General features: G+C 41.5%; 1 protein-coding gene across 1 annotated transcript in view; it reads right to left on the reverse strand.

Annotated features, from left to right (window-relative positions):
• Positions 1–17075, reverse strand: part of Reln (reelin) — a 448260-nt gene that overhangs the window by 320778 nt on the left and 110407 nt on the right. The gene's annotated exons all lie outside the window — the stretch shown is intronic.

A 17075-nucleotide genomic window follows, 5' to 3' on the forward strand; every position in this document is an offset into this window, starting at 1 on the left:
ATGGGATGAAGTTAGTGGTTGGTATACAAAGGACCAGCAGTCATGTTAGTGGAAAGATGGTGTTGGTCAGTTTGTGGAGTGAGCCATGTGCCAGCTTCTGTCTATGTCCGGGAATGTCCAGAGTGGCTGTCACTCTCCGAGTGGGCTTGCCTGGTGCTGTGCTCTGTGAAGCTGCTTGTGTTCACTATGAGAACGTTGTAGCATACTGCAGGCAAGTCAGCATCTACCTGAGGTATCAGGGAGGGGGTGCTTTTGATTCTTTTAAAAAACATTTTTTAAAACAAAACAGTTCTCTTAATTTTAACACAGATAAAAATGTTAATGAAAAACTCAACAATAAAGGAACAACCTATTTATAAAATAGACAAAATACATGTAGAGATTCTATACCAAAGAAAATATGTATGTACAAAACTCTCCAACACCATACACCACTGCAAACTGCAAATCAAAACAGCATAGCAACTGTCTATCAGAACAGTCCAAATCCCAAACACAGATAACCGTCTGCTGGTACAGATGTGCATGGAGCTGTTGTCCTCATTGCTGGTGAGGACACAAAGCTGGTCAGGCCCTTTGAAAGACAATTTTCTTACAGAACTAAAAATATTCTTACCATAACACATAGCAATGGCTGTCCTTGCTGCTCACTTAGGTGAAATGAAAACTTCACACACACACACACACACACACACACACACACACACACGATAAACAAATATTTAAAGCAGTTTGTTAAAAATTTCTAACACCCAGAAGTAACTAGAAGGTCTTTCGGAAGATGGGTGAATAAATTAACTATGACCTATCCAGGCAATGGAGCCTGATTTAGCTAAAATGGAAAAATAATGAACAAGCTATGCAAGCACATAAAGAAAGCTGAAATACGTACAGCACCATGTGACAGTAGCCAATCTGAAAAGGCTACAGGATGTCTGACTCCAGGTAGACACCATGTTTTAAAAGGGGAAACTAAAGAAACAGTTCAAGGACAAGGGCTGACAGGAGCCGGGAGAAGGGAAAGGAGAAGGGCGAACATGGGGTGAACACGGGGTCTGAGGGCACAGTGGCTCCTCCACACAGTGCTTCCATAATGGACCAAAGTCATTACATAAGTGCTCAGAACTCACAGGATGTAAAATACCCAGAGCAGACCCAATAGGAGCCATGGACCCAGTTGCTAATGATGTGTCAAGTGCAGGGTCATTGGTTTTGACAAATACGCCTCTGTGGGGCAGGGTGCCAGCGACAGAGCGCTCTCTTTTCAAGTGTGAGGCAAGGCCTATATGGGTACTTTTAAACTTAATTTTGCTGTAAATTTAAACTTGTCTAAAAACAACACTTATTAACTAAAAACTAAAACACCGCCATGGATAGGAAACAAAATTTCAAACTTCTCTCAGTTATTGGAGTTGCAGTTTTGAGGAACTGGTTTATACTCTCTCAAACAGGAAAAAAAAAAAAAAAAAAAAAAGAGGAAACTCTGTGTCCCCTCTATCTTACCTATCCTAAATGTGCTGTGAGACGGGAGGAGATATATGTGACTGCACATCCAGCCAAGAATCCATAGTTAGAGAGATCACACTCCCTAGGGCTGCACCTGCTCCTACTGCTTTGTTACATGGACATAAAAAATGTTAGATTTCATATGTTAAACATGACAATATTTAATTCCCATGACAACCAAAGCATAAGACAGTACCTCACAATGCATCTAGCTGACTGCACTCATGACAAACACTGATTTTCTTTCTGCCTACCATAGTAATTTTGTATAATAAAATTCCAAGTATTTCCCCTAAAAAGCCTCTCAGTCTACTCACACTGTCTATACCTGTGCCATTGAAAATGGCTATTTAAACTTGGCTTGATGAAAGGTAGATTTAAAAAAAAAAAAAAACCAGTTCTTTAGTTGTACTAAATCATATTACAAGCACTAAAGAGGCAGCTGTAGGCATCTAGTGGCTCCCATGTTGGGCGGCAGAGAACAGTGCACTTCCTTCAAAGGCACAAATCCCTGCTGGAGGGGTGAACTTCAGCACCACACTGCCAGCCCCTCCGTCTGCCCCATCCCCTTGATGTGCACACCTCAATATCAAGTGGTTCCCTCCATTATGTTAATGCAAACTATGAGATCTAACTGAAGTGCAGCCTCCACTCATTCTCCGTCATCTCACAGACCCTATTTTGTTGTGTGGTACCCTCATTGCTAAGTTCTTCTAGGTGTCGTTATTTCTCCCTGGGACTCCACAACAGCTCCGTACAGGTTTCTGTGCTCCACCTCTCTCTCTGTTCCACCAAAATGAATTCTCAGACAGGTCCATGTGGTTGTGTCGGTCTCCTGATCGCTTTCCTTTCACAGCTTCCCATCAGATTCCAGGGGGATGCAGCTCTCAGCATCCATCCTTAACTTTATCACAATATGGCCTCTCATTCTCCCTGAATTGTCTGCTGCATCTAAGTGCTGCACTAAGAGTGCTAAGTGCCAGTCACCACACTTCAAAATATATGGCACCAGCCAAGGACAATATGTGCAGTAAGCTTTGAACCCCTACCCAGATCCAGCCAATGGACAGGACTTTCTCCACAGCTGAGTGGAGAGTGGGGTCTGACTTTCACATGAACTCTGGTGCCCCATATTTGACCACGTCCCCGGGATAGGGAGGCCTGGTGGCACTCAGAGGGAGGATAGCAGGCTACCAAGAAGAGACTTGATACCCTATGAGCATATACAGGGGGAGGTGGTCCGCTTCAGTCACAGACATAGGCGAGGGGAGTAAGGGGAAAATGGGAGGGAGGGAGGAATTGGAGGATACAAGGGATGAGATAACAATTTAGATATAATATGAATAAATTAATAAAATATATTTAAAAAACAACAAAATACATGTCCTCTCATCTTGCATAGACTAACTCCTATGTCCCCTTCAAGAGAAGGGTCAATGCAGCTTGCTCTACACACCAGGAGGGAAATCACCATGGTAAGGTTAGTGACACACCAACCACGCCCTCACCATCAAAGACTTCCCTCCGCACTCATTGCTCCACTCCCACATTTGGGTAGGTGCCCTTCCTACACGTCGCAGCGATCCACCTATTATTCTTCCGTCATACCACATGACTTCCTCCCCACATGGTCTGTGAGAGACTCCATCTTCATCTCTGTATCCACACAGACAGTCCACTATCTGACCCATCACAGATATCAAAGGAGAGGGTTTTTTTTTTCCTGTTTAAATATATGAACAACTTTAAAAAGTATAAACATTGTAGAAATCACAACATGGGCATGCCTTCAACAAGTGAAAGAGTCTTCTCCAGAGACAGTCGGTCAGAATAAGTTGGAACTGATCTAAGAAATAGAAGAAACAGGCTAGTTTTGCAAGGTAAAAATGATGTTCTTTTCTCATTTCAATTTTTTAAAGCTGCATCTTAGACAAAATTCATCAAGCCAGAGAAGCCACAAGGTTAGAGAGAATATGAGGCATCCAAGGAGACAGTAGTCCTAGAACATATTCATAGCGTCACTCAGAGATTGCCACCCCACCCTCCTGGTCAGGAATGAAACAGGGGCCCAGTGTGTGGAAATGACACAGCTGCAAGAGTCAGTCTGGCCACAAAGTAAAACAAAAGCTCCAGCTATAATCATGTGGGACAGGAAATAAATGGAGCAGACTAAGGTTTCAAACCACGGTCAAGGATCTCCTCATTCCTCCAGATTCCCCTCACTGAGTGAGTCAGGGTTGAGAGCACATACCACTTTACTGAAATTTGAAAACTGGCTGATTTATACCCTGCCCTAGGTGAATATGCTACCGAGTGACATTCTTGCAACCCAGCTGTCTAGGGCAGCAGTTCTCCAACATGACTGCTTGGTGGGACATCTACTCTGAGGACAGAGATTTTCCAAGCTTACACATCAATTATCTGTAGTCAATAACTTACACTGAAAATTATTATTAGCCTTATTATGTATTATTAAATAGTTATGATGCTATAATTATTATTGTCACAAATTATATTAGTGCACGCTATATCATTACATAACATTAATATCATTATTACTATTTTCATTATCTAGAATTCTGAGGTTAGGGTTAAAACTATTGACATTATTAAAATTTCAACACAATTTAAAAGTATCCAACAGTGTCTTACCTAATGGCCTTTGTAGTAATGTAAAATATCCTGTATTTTTGTCCACTTCTCCTAAGATGTTCCCACACATGTCAGCTGGACCCCTGTGTCTGCAAATGTGTGTGGATGCATGGGACTGGGTCTGTATGATGCAAATGGAGGCTAACGGACAACCTTGGGTACCATTTCTCTGGAAAGCTGTCCATTTCTTTTGAAACAGGCTAGACTTGTCCAGCAGGTTCCATGGTTCCTCCTGCACTGACCTTTCCAGCACCGCACAGAGCTATGACCATGAGGAATTATTAAATTAAACAGAAATTAGAGGGGGATAATCTAGTATTCACAGAAACCCTATTATGCACCAGATATTGTGTCAAGCCATATAAGTACATAAAATAAATGTGAGTGATGGACTTGACCCTGAAATGAGTTGAGTGAGGAAAGTGGAATAAACTAACATTATAACTATACGATCTAGACAGTAAGTGTGTCCAAGCTGGATGGTACTGATAAAAATGAAAATTAAAACTATAAAGATAATTCATATGTACAAATACAACAGTGAAAATGAATGTCAACAGAAATGCTTCTTATGACCCGAGACCATGATACCGACAGAGTATTTTACCAGTTAGGGTACTGAGAAAATGACCAACAACAGATGTACCCACAGCCATAAGGCAATAAGCAAGCAGGGCATTTGACGTTCAGTCAGAACAGTTGTACTGAGTCTTGACTGGAAAACTACCATTCCTCTTTCTTACATGAAGCATCAAGGACACAAAACAGCTCCCTTAGGCCTGCACATACAGATGTGTAGCCACTGTCAGCAGTGCCCTCTGTCCAGCCTCATTCTGACATCTATGAAATGCTGGTCCTGAGCACTTGGACCTCCTTTGGCTCCAGAGTGTTCTGAGCACAATGTGACTGAACAGAAAAGTGAGAGGATTTTGTACAAATGCAGAACTAGATATCGGGGGGGCACCTAGAAGAGGGGAATGACAGCAGTCAGAGTGGTTTCCATTGGCCCACAGAACACAAGGTCACTGCGTCCACCCCCATCTCAGCGCCTCTGTCCCGACAGACATATAACTCATGCACGTGAATTTGAATCTTATTCCAGAGATATCTGAACTCTGAATATGATAATACATTTAAATGTACAGTTTTCCCTTGCTGCGTACAAGAAAACAGGACATGTTGAGTTTTAAATCATACTTGTAAAGGGAAAAGATCTAAAATAGAAGGGTCTAACCAAGCTGTGTCTCTCAAGAAAACACGTGGAAATAAAGCATACATGTTTGTCATGTATTTATAGTAAGTGGGTTTTATACTCATTATTGTGGCTATATATAACTGTCACATATAACATTTCACATAGAATTTCTTCCTTTGAGTAAATACTTTGAAGAGAACTTGATTCTTAGCAAAAGTAAACCTGTGTTGGTTTCCTGATGATGTTGGATAAGGACACGAGTTTACCATACAAATTCTGAAATTCTACAAAAGAAGGTAACTGTTTTGATTTTTTTCCCATGTCATGATAAACCTTTTCCTTTTGGATGTTTTATATACATATTTGAAAAAAAACATAATATTCATGGACTTCTTATAATTTTTATGTCAGCGACCAGTAGAACTTTAATATCCCCATTCCTTTTGTGAAGTGCGGGTGTTCAGCGTATTGTCATACAAACTACTGTACTACTGGTTCATTACTATCCAATATTTGTCTTCTTATGGCAGCTGTGGTAGGAAAGAAACCCACAGCAGTTTCCTTTATCCATATCACACCTCCGCAAGGTTCAGCTCATGATGTCTCTAATTGCTCTAAACTTGCCTTCACGATCCCTTTTTAAGGCAGTGACACACATTTCTGTGCCTTCCGGGATGTCATTTTCACTGACAAGGCTTCAGTTATTTTAAGTTTGTGACTAAACCTTGTATGAACCCATTTCCCTCAAGGAATACATCCCTGTCTTCTAGAGTGCATTCTGTGGGGTCCTGAAAACTCTAACTACAAGTTCTATGACCCCCTCCCTGTCTAAAATAAAATGTACACAGTCCCATAGGACATAGCTCATTCACTTCTAAAAACCACAGTGAGGATTTTAGTACCCAAAATAACAATCTTGTGAAAAAAATTATATTCATGTTGGGCTTCATGGATTAAAAATATGGGTTACTCAAGTATGTTTAGTTTGTGATTTTCCATGGTTGGCGTCAGGAGCCAGGAACACATCCTGGTTTGGTCTTCGCGCATTTCAGAGGAAAACTTCCGTGCGGGGAATCACAAAACAAAGAGACAGTATACTAAAGCTTCAGAGCCTTATATGACAAATGTAGCTGCCAGTCAAACCGATAAAATACCGAAAGCACCATTTGCTATTTCAAAGATGTTAAGGACACTTAGCAGAACCTGTAAGAAACTTCAGTGATGTCACTGACTCACAACGATGTAAGACTAGGATGTCTGAGGATGTAGGTTGGTCGTTTCTATTTCTCCTGTTTTCATCCTGAGCTTATTCTGTAAAATGCTCCATCATCATCTGATGAAACACAGTGTTCTGGAAATACAGTTTGGGAAGTTAGTCCTACACATAAAGCAGAAGAGAAAATGAAGTACGGAGTTCCTTTCAGTCACTCTATAGCCTACTGATTCAAAACCCAACGCTGGTTACTTACAGACTGGCTTCTCTGCAGGATTTGCTCACTCAGTATACAAAACAAGACCTGCTTTTTTACACTGAACCGTCATCAAAGAACTTCCTGAACCAACACTTGCTGCTGTTTGTCTGTGAAGTAGCCAGTTAAAAGGGGAGGTAAACAGCCCACACACAGACTCAGAGGCGTGAACTGTGCATTTATTTTCTAAAGCATTGAACACTTTTGCTTTTGGATTTCAGCGAAGAAGAAGAAGAAGAAGAAGAAGAAGAAGAAGAAGAAGAAGAAGAAGAAGAAGAAGAAGAAGAAGAAGAAGAAGAAGAAGAAGAAGAAGAAGAAGAAGAAGAAGAAGAAGAAGAAGAAGAAGAAGAAGAAGAAGAAGAAGAAGAAGAAGAAAGATATAAACTATAAAATCATTCTGGAATTGTACGATCATGGACACATTAAGGATGCCTAGGGAAGTACACTGCTTTCACACCCTTTGTCAGTTATGTAAATACAACCTACTCTAAATCAACTTGGTCCTTTCCTCTTTCATCAGGGTCACCACATTCAGTCTCTGCTCCTCCCAACACTGCCAGTTGCTAACTGTCTTCTCTGTGTCTTTTGACACATATTATTGCCTTTTTTTTTTTTTTTTTACTGGAGAGGCAGTAGGGGAAAGGTCAAGCTGAGCACACAGACCCTGAAGGCAAGCTGGTCCTGTATAGACCTGTGCTCCACTACCAAGAAACCAGGGGTTCTTGGGAGAGTAACTCAGTTCTTCACCAATAAAATGGGGAAAGAGTGGGCACACAGATGCACCCCTGTAACCCCAGCACTTGGGGAGGTAGAGGCAGCAGGATCTCTGTGAGGCAGCCTGATCTCCAAAACAAAGTGAATCCAGGACAGCCAAGGCTACACAGAGAAATCCTGTCTCGAAAAACCAAAAAACAAACCAAAACAAAAAACCAATCCCCCAAAACAAAACATGGGCTTAGCTTTTACCTTACATTGTCTGTTGGTTTCCTTCGTTCACGCTTACATGATGGCGCCTCATTCTGGGACAGATCCTAGTGCTATGACAACTTTAAGTCACAGTTGCTCCCCGGTGGAGCAAAACCAGCCAGTTACACTTAGGTGTGTATAGCTGCTGAGCTTACAGACTAGCATCCTTTCCAAAGAGCTGGTGGAGTGTGCACTGATCTGCTGGACCAGAGCTCACATCTGCTATTTTCTTTCCTAACATCACACAGGCTCTTTCCTGAGCAGCTGCGTGCTGGTGGACAGCCTCCTCAGAAGGCGCTGTTCTAACCACACTACACTAGCTACCTGCCTGGAGTAATATTTAATTTTACCACCCAGTGCCAACTTAATCCTCTGGCCTCGTTTTGTGTTTGAGTCACACCATAACCGCGAGTTAAGAAGTTGCACCTTACTTAGGTAAGAGGTTGTATTTTACGTTATAGGCCCAAAAAATAAATAAATAAAAGGAGGTGTTTTGAGATATAAACCCACGGCATCATGGGAGCTGAAAAGAACCTCTTATAAGGCTTTCTTTAAAAGAGAGCAGAAGACTGGAGACAGCTACCATGGAGGAGCAACTCCAAGTCTGCCCTCTTCACTACCAAAAGAACGTTCATTTGATCCATGTGGAAGCTGACATCAATACAAAAGTTACTATATGACACCTCCAGATATCCGCACTTCCTAATTTCAAAACAGAAAAGGATGACACCATAGGAAAAATAGTAACAGCTAACATTTGCTTAATATTTAATGATACTAAGTTCTTATTTCTTATCCTTTTTACAAAGACTTAATCCCTGGGAAATATTACTTTTAAAAAATGTTTTATTAATTTATTCTTGTTACATCTCAATGGTTATCCCATCCCTTGTATCCTCCCATTCTTCCCTCCCTCCCATTTTCCCCTCATTCCCCTCCCCTATGTCTGTTCCTGGGAGTGATTTCCTCCCCCTGTATATGCTCATAGGGTATCTAGTCTCTTCTTGGTAACCTGCTGTCCTTCCTCTGAGTGCCACCAGGTCTCCTCTTCCAGGGGACATAGACAAATATATCAGAATTACATCCGACTTCTCAGCGGAAATATTACTTTTGCTCCTATTTTCTCGAATCTCTGAGTGGTGAGTTATTCAGATCAGTTCATTGTGGAGTGGCTTGTATTACAGTCCTGTCACTTTTTGGTGGAGCAATCTTACGCAGGTTACAAAAACACCCCAAGTCTTGGTAACATGGATTATAGGATCTAATCAATGACATACAGAAATGATTATGCGAGACCCTTCTCATATTTATATGCCGTGTTGCATATAAAGTCGCTAGGATAGTGTTCAAGAAAGAACTTTATTTACAGAACTGAAAGCTGTGTTTCAGTCTTTCTCTGTCTCTACTAGACTCACACAAAATTTCTCTTTAAATAAGCTAACTATAAATTCTGAACCAAATGCTAATAAGAGGTAGTGTGACCCTTGTTCAACCCCGAAAGCCTCTGCATGTGGAAACAGGACTTGGTTATCTTAAGTGTGCCTTCATATCGGCAGGCCTGAAGGTGTCCCTAGCAAGCCTAAGTCTAAGTAACCTGTAACTGCAGCCACATCAGAACAGCCCTACAACAGATTGTTTCATCAAATAGTTTATCTTGTTAAAACAACCCCATGGCATCCCATCTTTTAATGCTCAGTGACGTCTCCGATGAAGCGTTGTGCCATCAGCACCTTATTCTCCCCTGTATAGGCACAATCCTCCAATAAGCTTGCTAAAGTATTCTTTTCTGGGGGTCCCTATGGAATTCTGTATAAAACACAATGTTATCTAAACAAAGCCCTGAGTACATTCTACTGACATTCCCACTTGTGAGCCACAGAACTCAATCTAATTGAAGGAATCCATTAAGCAATATACAGCTACTCTGGAAGGGCCGGATAAATTTGAATGTGGGAGACCACAAAATGATGTAACAACACACTGTGGGAAGAGTTCAGTGTAAACCCAATACCAGTGGCTGCCCAGGCCTGGGAAATAGCAAAGCCTCCACCAGCTCCTACCCCAAATAAGGGTCTCTTACTACTATGCTTAACGACTACTGAGTGCCCTGTGCTGGGTCTCCCTCACTGCACAGTTCTCAAGAGGGGACACTAGGCTACATGTCCCCACCCTAGAAAGGACAGAAGCATGGGGATTCTACTTGGGCAAAGCGGTACTTATAATATGGGATATTGTTTTAAAGGTTGGCTGATCATATGTGGTATGTGTGTATTACAAAGCAAGTTCAAAGTCCATGAAGCTCTAGGTTTCTTATTTTAAAAATAGAAAACAATTTATTTTAATGGCCTTGGCTCTGAATGCCCTATGAGCATTCTGCTACATGAAAGGCATTGTGTATGGCAGTCACTGTGCTGATGGATGGCAACACATGGTCCCAGCCCTCTCCTGCTCAGCCAATAAGCTTCCCAGGGAGTCATACAAGATGAGAAATACCCAGACAGCATGGCTTTACAAAAACAGGCAGAGATCTTTTTAATAAATAGCCAGGGTTCCTGCTGAGGATGGGCATGAATGAGCTGATGCACCCTCTAGCTGAAGCTAAGGCAGTCATCCTGACAACCACAGCCTCTCCCTAGTCAGTCCGTCATGAAGTCCTTCAAGGCTTTTATAAATGGCCTTCTTTCTTTTCTACCCTCCTATGACTGCTCTATTTCTTGTTCTCTCTGCTTGGACAAGACATGACCAAGATACAATGCCAAAGTTAAGTCCAAACTATATTTGGTTTTTGTTTGTTTGTTTGTTTGTTTGTTTTGTTTTTGTTTTTTTGGTTTTTTTTTGCAACCTTTAAACTGAAGGAAGATTCAGGATAGGCTCTTGGAAATTGATCATATAAAGAATATGTACACAGTTTGGGCAGGTAAAATATTTATTATTTCACAAAGTTGGCCCGCTCCTGACCCAAAGTTTCCTTTCTTTGCTAGGTGTAGCCAAGCCCCTCTATCAATCCCTACACACAGTCACCTCCAAGAGGCATCACCTCCAAGTCTCTGCCCTTCAGAATGGCTCTTTGAATCTGCTCTTCACATCCCAGGTAAGTGTTTTTCCCCCATCCACTGGTTATGTGTTCTGAATTCTGCCCACAAAATCTATTATAAGAACATAATATATTTATGAGATAAGTAACTTCTGAAAAGGTACTAGAACTTGTATCACATGCCATCAAGACAATTTAATGCTGGGAACTCTCCATGGTACTGAAGCACATTCCTGCTGGGCACCCAGAACCTCATGAGTAATGTCTATATTACAGGAGAGCTACCAAATTGTCTCTCATCTCTAGTCAGTTTTACATGGGATCTGAAATAGTGCTCTTCCAACTCCCGTTCTGCTCCAATTGACTGTGCATGCCTTTATTCAAACCCTTATGGCTCAAATAATAAGCTCCTTATACCTTATATCGCTTTGCAGTTGTAAGCATTCACCAATAGAATCTGAGCAGAATGAACACGAATGTATGATTTCCTAGATGAAGCAAAGAGCAGAAGACAGGTGATTTATATGTCCCCTTCTTCTCTTGCTTCCAGGACAGTGCTGAGCCAAGGATGGCCACAGCTTGAAAACAGCCTCCACTATTGCAGAACAGTATGGGGAACAACCCACCTAGTACCACCTGGCTCACGTGGCATTCAAATCAAGATGGGATTCAGGTGAATTTGCCACAACAGCAAACTCAGATTTATCCAGACACGCCATCTTTTAAATGCAAATCTACCATAGTTCACTCCTTTGTTATGGCAGTTCTTACACTGATTTTGAACACCAACACTCAATCATTATTTGGTAAGTGAATAACCAAAGTCTATAGTCTGGTTCTGCTTTCCTTGCTGTGCTGTGAGTTTATAGAAAGACCCATCTACTTTAGAGCAGTTGACTGAAACCTGCTATGAGGATAAGCTGCACAGAACTAATTAGTGACAAGATTCTAAAACATCCTGGGTTTGCATTTCTGTTCTTCTACACACCATGTCTTTGCCAAACTATATGGTATTATGTAGTTCAGGAAATTTAGGTGTGAAATATGTAAAGCAACACTACCTGCTTAGCTTGGCTACAAAGTTACATATATAAAGTGTTTAGATCGATGTATGACATGCCAGAATATGTTAACAAATACTAGATTAGAATATTAGACCATATTAATATATGATATTAAGAAATATAATTTAAAATATGTATTATAATATAGTTTACCATACTTTATGGTGAAAATAAAAGTACTAGAACTTTTGATTTTATTATCAAAGTTATAAGCTGCATACGCTAGAATATTATCATAGATAATTTGCAAAGTAAAAACAAACATATACATGCTCAGATATTCTACTAATACATCTAGCTTTATCTGTCAGTTTAGAAAAACAAAAGATAGCATAATTTTACAAGCATCACAAGCAAAGAAAAGATAAAAACAAACAACCTGCTAAGCTCTTTGAAAAAAAGATGTTACCACTAAAGGAACATGGATAAAGAACAGGTGTGGCCCCGGGGGTCTTCAGCAGGCCAGAGACGAGCTCCGGGCTAAGGGACTTTATGACGGAGTTTATCCTCCAGGGTCCATAAGGAGATAGCCAGGACAAGAGTAACAGGGATAAGTGACTAAAAGGCTTTGACCTGAGCTCTCCACCGTTCCTCTCTAGGGAGAGTCAGAGAAAACATCAGGAGATGTCTGAAACTGGACACATGGGTTTCAGGTTGGTCTGGCCTGGACAGAGTGCTAGGACAGAGTACGAAGGGAGTTTAAGACAATGGGAGGTTGGCTAATGCACAGCTACTGAGGAGGCAAAGCAAGTGACCAAAAGCATCATGAAAGAAGTATACACCACTTTGTGAGTTCAGTAAACAACTATATGGAATCTGAGACATGTTTTGAAAGAAGAGCTGGGTTCTCTCAGAAGTTAAGGTAGATGGTGCCTGAGAAACCTCCGGCTAGCACATGCACACACAGACACGCTTTCCCACAGGCATATGCACCCTTATATATATAGGAGTGATTATGCCTAGAAACACCATTAGGAAGAGTCCCCTTTACTGGTGATTTGTTAGCTGTATTACCCATTTCTGTGCAAGAGACTCTTGATAAGAAGAGCAATGTGTCTGGGTTTATATTGAGGTATTTGATCCACTTGGACTTGAATTTTGTGCAGGGTGATAAATATGGATCTATTTGCATTTTCTGCATGTAGACATCCAGCTAGACCAGCTCCATTTGTTGAAGATGCTATCTTTTTTCCACTGTATGGTTTTGGCTTCTTTGTAAAATTCAGGTGTACGTAGGAGTGTGGGTTTATTTCTGGATCTTTAATTCTATTCCATTGATCAATCAGTCTGTTTCTATGCCAGTACAATGATGATTTTATTACCATTGCTCTGTAGTACAGCTTGAGGTCATGGATGGAGATACCTCCAGGAGCTCTTTTATTGTATAGGATTGTTTTAGCTATTCTGTTTTTTCTTTTTCAAATGAAATTGAGAATTGTTATTTCAAAGTCTGTAGTCAATTATGTTGGAATTTTTATGGGACTTGCATTGAATCTGTAGACTGTTTTTGTTAAGATGGCCATTTTTACATTTTACATTCATACTACCAATCTATGAACATGGAAGATCTTTCCATCTTCTGTTATATTCTTCAATTTCTCTCTTCAGAACAATGTTCTTGTTATACATGCCTTTGGCTTGCTTGGTTAAAGTTACACCAAGATACTTTATATTATTTATGGCTATTGTGAAGGGTGTTGTTTCCCTAATTCTCAGCCCATTTGTCATTTGCATACAGCAGGGCTACTGACCTTTTTAGTTAATTTTGAATCTAACCAGTTTGCCGAGAGATGTTTATCAGCTGTAGGAGTTTAATGGAAGAATCTGAGAATAAGCATATTTTGACTTCTTCCTTTCCAATTTGTATCCCCTTGATCTCCTTTAGTTGTCTTACTGATCTAGCTAGAATGTCAAGCACTATATTGAAGAGATATGGTGAGAGTAGGCAGCCTTTTCTCGTCCCTGAACTTAGTGGAATTGCTTTGAGTTTAGAAGAGAAAGTGGGGAAGAGCCTTGAACTCGTGGGCACAGGAGAAAAATTTATGAATAGAACAACAACAGGCTCTAAGATCAGCAAGTAATAAATGACACCTCATGACACGGAAAAGCTTCTGTAAAGCAAAGGACACTGTCAACAGAACAAAATGGCAGCCTACAGACTGGGAAAAGATCTTCACCAATCTTGCATCTGACAAAGGGCTAATATCCAACATATGTAAAGAACTCAAGAAATTAAACACCAACAAACCAAATAATCCAATTAAAATATGGAGTACGGAGCTATATAGTGAATTTTCAACAGGAATCTCAAATGGCCAAGAAGCACTTTAAAATATGCTGAACACCCCTAGTCATCAGGGGAATGCAAATCAAAATTACTCTGAGATTCTATCTTACATCCATGAGAATGGCTAAGATAAAAAACTCAAGTGACAGCACATGCTAGTGAGGATGTGGAGAAAGGAGAATGCTCCTCCATTGCTGGAGGGAGTACAAACTTGTACAGCCACTTTTGAAATCAATCTGGTGCTTTCTCAGGAAACTGGGAATAGCTCAATCTCAAGACCCAGCTATACCACTCCTTGGCATGTACCCAAAAGACGCTCCACCACAGCACAAGAACACTTGCTCATTCATAACAGCTTTATTGGTAATGGCCAGAAACGGGAAACAACCCAGATGTCCCTCAACTGAAGAAAAGATAAAGAAACAGTGATATATTTACACAATGGAATACTACTCAGCTATTAAAACCAAGGAAATCACGCAATTTGCAGGCAAATAAATGGAAGTAGAAGGGACCATCCCGAGTGAGGTAACCTAGACCCAGAAAGACACACATGGTATGTACTCACTTATAAGTGGATTTTAGCCATGTAGTATAGGATAAACACACTACAATTCACAGACCCAAAGAAGATACATAACAAGGAGGACCCAAGGGAGGATACTTAAATCTTACTCAGAAGTGGACATAGAATAGACAGTGGAACTTGTTAAAGAGAGGGAACAGGGTAAGAGAGGGAATATGTAGAGAAATAAGGGTCAGTCTCAGACCTGGGGACAGTGGGGGCAGGAGGACGATGGGCTTGCAGAGAGAAGACAAACCATGGGTGGGGGCTTCTCTGTGATAAGGGGAGACCTATGGTAGGGTAGGGTCCTGGGAGGATATGAGGGTGTACTCGCTGAGACTCCTAGTAGCAGGGGTAATGGAGACAAAAGAGGCCACCCTCTAACTAGACATGACTCCTAGTAGAAGGAGGGGAACACCAACCCACCCACAAAAACTTTGACCCCAAACTTACCCAGCCTACAAGATGTGCTGTGACACAAGTAAAGCAGAGATTGAGGACATGTCCAACCAATGCCTGGTCCAATATGAGACCCACCCCATGGGAGATAGCCGTAACACTATTAAAAATACTTTGCCATGCTTGCAGATGGGAGCCTAGCATAGTTGTCCTCTGAGTGGTTCCACCCAGGAGCTGATGGAACCAGATGCAGAGACCCACAGCCCAACACTGGGTGGAACACAGGAAGTCTTGTGGAAGAGTGGTGGGGGGGTGATAGAAAGAATTAGACAAGAAGACCAACAAGCCAACTAACCAGGGCCCAGTGTGCCTGTGGAGACTATAGTTCCAACCAAGGACCATGCATGGGCTGGACCTAGGACTCCTACACAGATATAACCAAAGGGCAGCTCAATTCTCATATGGGTCCCCTATTAAGGGGCATGGGGGCTGACTCTGGCATGTATTCTGTTGCTTGCTTTTTGATCACTTTCCCCTGGCGGGGATACCTCTTCAGGCCATGCTCTCAGTCCTGATATGACTTGATATGCTGGGGTCTGGGAGTAGGGGGTCTCCCTTTCTTTGAGGAGTAGGGGAAGCAGTATAGGGAGACAGGGAGGGAGGGAAGGACCAGGAAGAGAGGAAGGAGGGGGCTATGACTGGGATGTAAAGTGACTAAGTAATAAAATAATAAACAAACAAACAAATAAATAAAAAAAGAAAAGCAACGTTTAGGTTTACATTATATAATGCGATGTCTTATAACTATGTACAAGAAGCGACTTCTAAAAACTTAAACACACTATAGAAAACACCACCATTAAAGCTATATTTGAATTTAAAATTTTACCTAAAGGAAAAGAGGGACATTCCATAGGAACACTGTGTGGATAGCTCACTCATGGTTTTTAAAGAAAGTTAAATTGCCTTTTAAATGGATTGTTCTTTTTTCTCCACCCAAAGGCCAAGCATGTAAAAACAGCCTAACCTGAGTATGCAGAGATTACAAACAAATTTAATTCCAGTAGCAGGGGACAGGATGTGCAGGGAGCTGGGAGTTTAGCTACTAGTTTGTGGAGCTGTCCTCGGAGGCTGAGTATGTGTCGGCCACATGGCTTGCCCACACCTGTGACACAGGAGGTAGCTGTGACTACACTCTTAGAACACTGAGTGGATGACTTGTGGCTGATGGCAGGAGCTCCTCCAAGAGCCCACAAGCAGGGAACTACACACCACCCCATCGGGCAGATCCAGGGGTGGTAAACAGGCTTTGAATTAACAACAAGAAGAAAATACAGCAAGCCAGTCACCAGGGGACAAGAAGGGAAATGCTACTTCTTTAGGGCACCGCTCTGCTTATTTATGTTTTACATTTATCTGTAGCAGCAACTTCAGTGATATTTCTACCACAGTGACAACGCAGTGACATTTGACCTAGCTGCTTTCCTCAGTAGCCCTTGTGGAAGCCCTCACACATCCTTCTATGCCATTAGCTTGTCATGATGTGTACTATGTATACGCTTGGTTGGTTCTCAATATTGGCTACAGAGTGTACAACTGGGCTGAGACCTTAGCAGCCTCTATGTCTGCCTCTTTGCATGGCTGAGTAGTATTCTTGGCATGGTCATTTAGAGTCTCAGGGCCCTGCCTTTACTGTAACGTTCTCATAGTGGAGCTGGGAAGTTTGCTTTGGTGGAGGTTCAAACTGTTTGCTCACAGATCCTAAGCATCAGGAATACATCAGATGACAACTAGCTGCTCATAATACTAGCTTGGCATAAGGGCATTCCCTTTCTCGCCTCTATCAGAGCTGTTGGTAGCACACCTTGTTTAATCACCATGGTTATTTGCCACTGTAATAAATGAGACTTAGGCAGCAGTACCTCAGCAGCTATTACG

This window comes from Acomys russatus, chromosome 10 (assembly GCF_903995435.1).
Source record: "Acomys russatus chromosome 10, mAcoRus1.1, whole genome shotgun sequence".
Classification (NCBI taxonomy): domain Eukaryota; kingdom Metazoa; phylum Chordata; class Mammalia; order Rodentia; family Muridae; genus Acomys; species Acomys russatus.